This window comes from Vombatus ursinus, unplaced genomic scaffold, assembly GCF_900497805.2.
Source record: "Vombatus ursinus unplaced genomic scaffold, bare-nosed wombat genome assembly UNPS02014818.1, whole genome shotgun sequence".
Lineage (NCBI taxonomy): Eukaryota > Metazoa > Chordata > Mammalia > Diprotodontia > Vombatidae > Vombatus > Vombatus ursinus.
Window position 1 is genome coordinate 5,461,784 of NW_020954596.1, and position 6,000 is coordinate 5,467,783.

General features: G+C 36.5%; 1 protein-coding gene across 1 annotated transcript in view; it reads right to left on the reverse strand.

Annotated features, from left to right (window-relative positions):
• CTBP1 (C-terminal binding protein 1) overlaps positions 1 to 5,627 on the reverse strand; it is a 449,102-nt gene extending 443,475 nt beyond the window's left edge. The window contains exon 1 of the mRNA XM_027836130.1: positions 5,565 to 5,627. The gene's annotated coding sequence lies outside the window, so the exon portion shown is untranslated. The remainder of the gene's footprint in view (positions 1 to 5,564) is intronic.
• Positions 5,628 to 6,000: the final 373 nt, after the last annotated feature.

Below are 6,000 nucleotides of genomic sequence, written 5' to 3' on the forward strand. Positions count from 1 at the left end.
CATTTCAGGCATGGGGGATGGCCTGTGCAAAGGCATTGGGACAGAAGATGGACATCACATAAGAACAAGAAGTTCAGTTTGGCTGGTACAGATATGAGAGTGAAAGGTATAAGAAGGTTGGAAAGGCAGGCTGTGAATGATTTTAAATGTCAGAGGATTTTAATTTTGATCCTAGAAGATAACAGAGAGGCACTGGAATTTATTGAGTAGAGGTATGACATGATCAGACTGGCACTTCAGGAAAATAACTTTGACAGCTATGCGGAAGATAGATTAGAACAGCGAAGAAACCTGAAGTAGAGAGACCAGTTAGGAAGCCATTGCAATAATCCAGGTGAGAAGTGATATAGACCTCAGAGGTGGCTGTGTGAGATATGAGAAGCGGCTAGACATGAGAGATATTGTGGAAGTAGAAACAAGACTTAGTAATTGAATGGATATGGGGGAAAGGGAGAGTGAGGGATTACAGGTTGCCAGTCCATGCTCAGAAGGCACTCTCTCCTCCACTTCCACCTCTAAAATTCCTAGTTTCCTTCAAAGCCCAGCAGCTCAAACACCATCTTCCATATGACACCTCAGCTATTAGTGCCTCTCTCAAAAGATTACCTTGTATTTACGTTGTGTATCTATTTTATAAATACTTTTATGTATAAATATGTCCCTTAACAGGATATTAGTTCCTTGAGGCAAGGATTGTTTCATTTTTTGTCTATGTAACCCCAGCATCCTAATCAGTGCTCACAATAGGCCCTTAATATTTGCTGGCTGATTGATGTTTCAATCAATTTCACAAAATAGGATGAACATGTTGTTGTTGTTGTTGTTGTTGTTTAGACTAATCTGCTTTAAAAATGACAAACAGCAATGAAACAGCTGCCCCTCTTTACAAAGGCAGCATGAGGGTAATGGAAAGAACAGACGGGGCCACTCTACAACTTTGACAAAGTCCTGGCAGCCCTCTGGCTTGAGTTTGCTTACCTAGAATATGAAAGGACCTGACTCTGTCCTAGGACTGAAAGCTGAGAGGAACGTTACACATTGCCTTGACTAACTCTAATTTTTACAGATGAGGAAACTTAGGCCCAGAGAGTGAAGAGGTTTGCCCAAGGTTCCTTTCAGCTCTAACATTCTCTGATTCTGGAAAAGGTCAACAATGGTGAATAAAAGACATTATAAATGGAAAACTAAGTAGCAAGTTTATATTTTGAATAAATTATGGAGTTTAAAATGACAAATAAAAGTGCTCCTAAGGTGTCCAGTTAAATTATATCCATTAAAAAGGTAAACTCAAACAGAAACTGAATGCCTCTGGGATTTCAAGTAAGCACATGAATGTATTTTTTTTTAAAAGTTATAGCAGGGAGCCATCAGGTTAAAGGCAAAGTAAAAAAATCAAATCAGGAAACCAATTTTACACTATCATTTTCAAACTTCTGTTTAATTTCAATGTTCCACTGCTGTCATTCAAAAGGTATATTGACTATATACCAATCGATCCTAACTAATCATGTAATACATGAATACATGCAGTGTAGGTAACTTGGTACATAATTATGGTTTAGGCTAAAAATGCCTACGCTGAGAGCTTGGAATAATATAGTTTTATACAAATCTAATTCCCATTTCCATTGCAAGGGAACCTCCATCCCAAATTTCCTTCCTTACACTTGTTGAATGATACACAGTCCTCATTTCCCAAACTTCGAAGGAGAGAAAGATCTAAAGAGAACTGGGCTCTCTGCCATCAATAAAGTCAAGACTATGCCTCATGGGGAAAATAAGATCTAATTCCTATTTTGTTCCTTTAAGTTTTACCTTTTATACTTCTTAATAGAACAGGAGAGTCATACTAACCCTTGGACACTACTACAGGATATAGGTTTAAAGATGACTATCAGAACAATCTTTTCATTAAATCTCCAGGTGACTATCCAAAACCAGCTTTAAAAAAAAAAAACTGAAAATTTAAAAATCACATTTTCTTAATTCCAAAACAAATATTCTACAAAATTCAAAAAGCTTCTGATTCAATAGCCAAAAAATTTTAATATAAACTATTTGACGTTTCTTTAGGCTGAGGAATTACGCATTTTTAAGTAATATATATATGCACTTAGCTGGCATTTCCTAACTTGCAAAACTATAGTAACTGTGGTAAAATGATCCCTTTGAAATATCAACTCAGAAGTAAAGCTTATATAAATGTTATCTCTCCTTATGAAATTGTTTCAGATATTTCAATTAACCTTAACTAAAGTTTAAAGTGTCCCATCAGAGCACAGATGTGACCATGGCTACTCAAAGGCTTTGTCAATAGAACTTAAGCTTTGGCAGGCCCTACATTGAGCTGGAAGGTTTTGATAGGCAATATATTTGACATCTGACAACTAGTATAGCTAAATCCCCAGAGGCTCTTCACTAAATTGCACAATGAATTTTCAACCACATTAATTCTAAAAAGTGTCCTACTAAGTGATAGAGGAGTTATGATCTGAATTGTTAGGGGAATAACCATATGGACAAAATTATAAATCCTTGAAGTATTATATTTTTTCTTAAATGTTTCTTTAATCTTTCCAACTGTGGATTCATATCAAAATTCCAAATAGCATTTGGATGCACAGCAAACTTATGTCTTACTCTGACACCAAAATATAAAAGGTCATGCAGTGAAACAACATAAAAGATATTTTACTCTGAGTGCTTTACCATTGACTCAAAAAGGTTTCTATAAAATGTTAATACTGGTAAGAATCCTCCATTACCACTACCCTGTGTAACCAAAGCACTCATATCATCTAGCCTACTTTTAGGGCTGATAAATAAATGCTCCCATGTGACACTGTTGCTCCTTAATTTTTAATTATAGCAGGCTTTAAAACATAATTTATATTCCATGGGGAATCATACAATGTCAAAGCTAAAAGAGACCTTGGAGATTAGATTAGGCCAAGCCCTTCATTTTAGAGATGAAGAATCTGACCCTCAAAGAAATCCAGTAAGCTGGCCCAATACATGCTTTGGTTTAGAAATGTTAACTGAGGGTCTTTCTTTGGTAACCCTAATCTTCCCTTCCTATAAAATCCCAAAGATAATATTGCACTTCCTACTGATACATTCTTAAATGAGAAACATTCACTTCATTTTAAACACATGCCCACATAAGATTTGTCAGTATGATGCTTGCCATGTATTTGCATTAATGAAAGAGTAATTCTTTCAAGTTACCTTCACATATATAGAATATGTTACATATTCCACCTCCTCAGTTACTGCACTCATTATCACACACAGGCTTGATTAAGAAAGAAGGCCCAAGAGCCCTAATTTTAATAGAAATTAACATATCATTTCTGCTTAGATGCTTCCTATTTTCAAAAACTCTGCAGGGACTTTAAAAATAAATGGTATTACCCAGTCTCTGGATACGCCTTTTTTTACCTACCCTATACTCTAATTTTGCCTATGCCCATCCCCAAAATGAAAGTAAATCATCCTAAACAATCTACTTCTTTAAAAAAAACAAACATAAATCTGAGATTCTAAGATCTCACTATGACTCAATGCTAAATGAGTAAACTCACCAACAATATTCATTTCTAAATCTCTCTCTAGATTAGCAAAGCAGGAGTGTTTCTTAAGCTCTCCTAACAAGTTGAGCATATACCCTATAAATATGAGCTAGTAACCCACTCATCACACTGCTAATAATTCATTTTAACAAACTCCAGAACCAAAATTTCACTCAATTGTAAAGGTTCTAGTACAAAATGGCTTTCTTAAAATTAACCTGTTCATCACTTTAAGATGTCCACTTTTAAAAAATCACTTTAGGAATTTTTTTAGATATACATGGATACTACCACCACAATATTTTATGTGGTTTTCCTCACCCCAAAGGGTTTTTTTTGGGGGGGGGGAAGATGGGAGAACAGTAGAGAAGTAGCTGCTATTACGTAAAATGGATGACAAGGATTACTTCTGTCATAGAATAGAATAGGAAAACTGAGGTTTATGTCTACCTTGGGAATAGAGCGGTGGCTTTTTAGTAAATCATATACTACATTTAAGAAAAGTGCTAATGGAGGAAATACAAATTACATCACTGTCACAGTTAGAGGGGAGAGGTAATTACAAAAAGCTACCTTGTTTATAAAAGAAGATTCCTTTTAAGAAGAACCATTCCGTGTAAGGAGCCAATTTCTGTCTCAATTCTGCCCCTCCTCTACAAGTCTGTTTGTTCAGTGTCAACACACTGAGTAAGCCTACAGGTCTTGTCCTCAATTTCTCTTCAGATTCTTTGAATCAATCTAAAAAGAAAAACTCATATATGCCTGCCTTGTGGATGTTAAATAACTTTCCATCTCCAAACAGTTATGACCTCTGGTCACTGAGTCATCTTTTAAGATTTAAGGTGAGGTATTTTTTGGGTTTTTTCTTTCTTTAGGTTTGTACAAATTGATTGGTAGAACCACCAGAAAGGCAGTATAAACACAGATTGTTGTGAATGTGGTTAATAGAGACATGAAATTTCAATGCATGGCATAAAAAAAATGATATATGCTTCTGTCTACTACTTCTGTTCATTCATTGTTTCTCTGGTTTCATTAATTGTGCTAAGACGCTTATATTTCTTATAGTAATTTTCAATAAAAAGTATTTTCCTCATTAATTCTATTTTATGTCATATTTTGAAACAACTGCAGGCATATACCTCCAGAAAAGCTTAACTCAAGACTTCCTGCTTCTTCGGGTAACCAATTTCGACTTAAAAGAAGCTGTTCAAATATTAAAGGCACTCTGAGATGGCAGGAGTTTACCTAATAGCATACATGGTATGTGACACATCCCTTTCCATCAGCTCTTTTCCTTCTTAATAATAATAAATTACAACAGCACCACCAAAAAGGTTGACCAGAAATAACTTAACAGAAGAAGCACGTTCACTTGGACTATTTATATGAACAATCAAGTTACAATAGGCACATCTGAAAATTACAGGCTAGGTAGTTAAAACAGATGCTTCTTACGTTCCTTCATATGTACTGTGGCTCCCTTTGCCAATACCGTCAAGCGTTAGGCAAGAACTAAAGTATAAACATCTGCAACACCTCTCTCCGTTTTGTTAACATTCTTTCACACATTTTACTGTTAACTCCCCCAAAAAGGCAGATTGAGATTGTAAAAATAGCGAAATTGAGAACATCTGTGCAATAGCATCGCAAAACGGAATGAAACATGAATAAACAAAAACATGGCGAAAGTGGCCTGGGGTTGTTACACTGTCAGATCATTTTTCCAAGCCCAACATCAAGGCTTTTGTTACAACCAAAGCGGTCATTTGCATGGAGAACCAACAGGGTTTCTTCTTCAGCGTTTCCCAGATCGTAACACACACTCACTCTCTACCATCCACACAGACAAATCTTTCCTCTTGCAAACAAACAATACTGATAAACACACACCTATTCGCAACGACAGAATCTACAGACTACCCCGAACACTCTGAATACAGAATAGTTTGCTGCTGCAGCGTAATTTCGGTATAAAAATAACAGACAAACCTTTGGAGCGCTGCCCCAGCCGGAGTTCCTCTCTCTCTCCCTCTGCTCTGCTGTTACTGACAAGATCAGGCTGAGATTAACAAGTCCATGCTACTCTATCAACCTGACTCCTCAGGTTTTCCTATGCACTTCATTAGCTTTAAATTCACTGCAAACTTTTCCCAAAGTTAAAATAATGAATTAGTGAAGAGCAAAGCAGGTATTTGGGGGGGGGGGGGGGGGCAGAAGAGAGGAAAAAAAAGGGGGGGGGGAAGAGGGAAAACAACCACAGCCTGGGCGATCACTAGAGCAGTTCCTTTCATGCTGCTGTATAGTTAAGGCTGTGTCAGCACTTTCACTCCAAATACCCCATTTTTAGGGTGAAATAATGCTTGCAGGAAAATGTGCTTCTAACACACATACCTAGCAACACCCTTCATTTTAAAGATCATTTTTA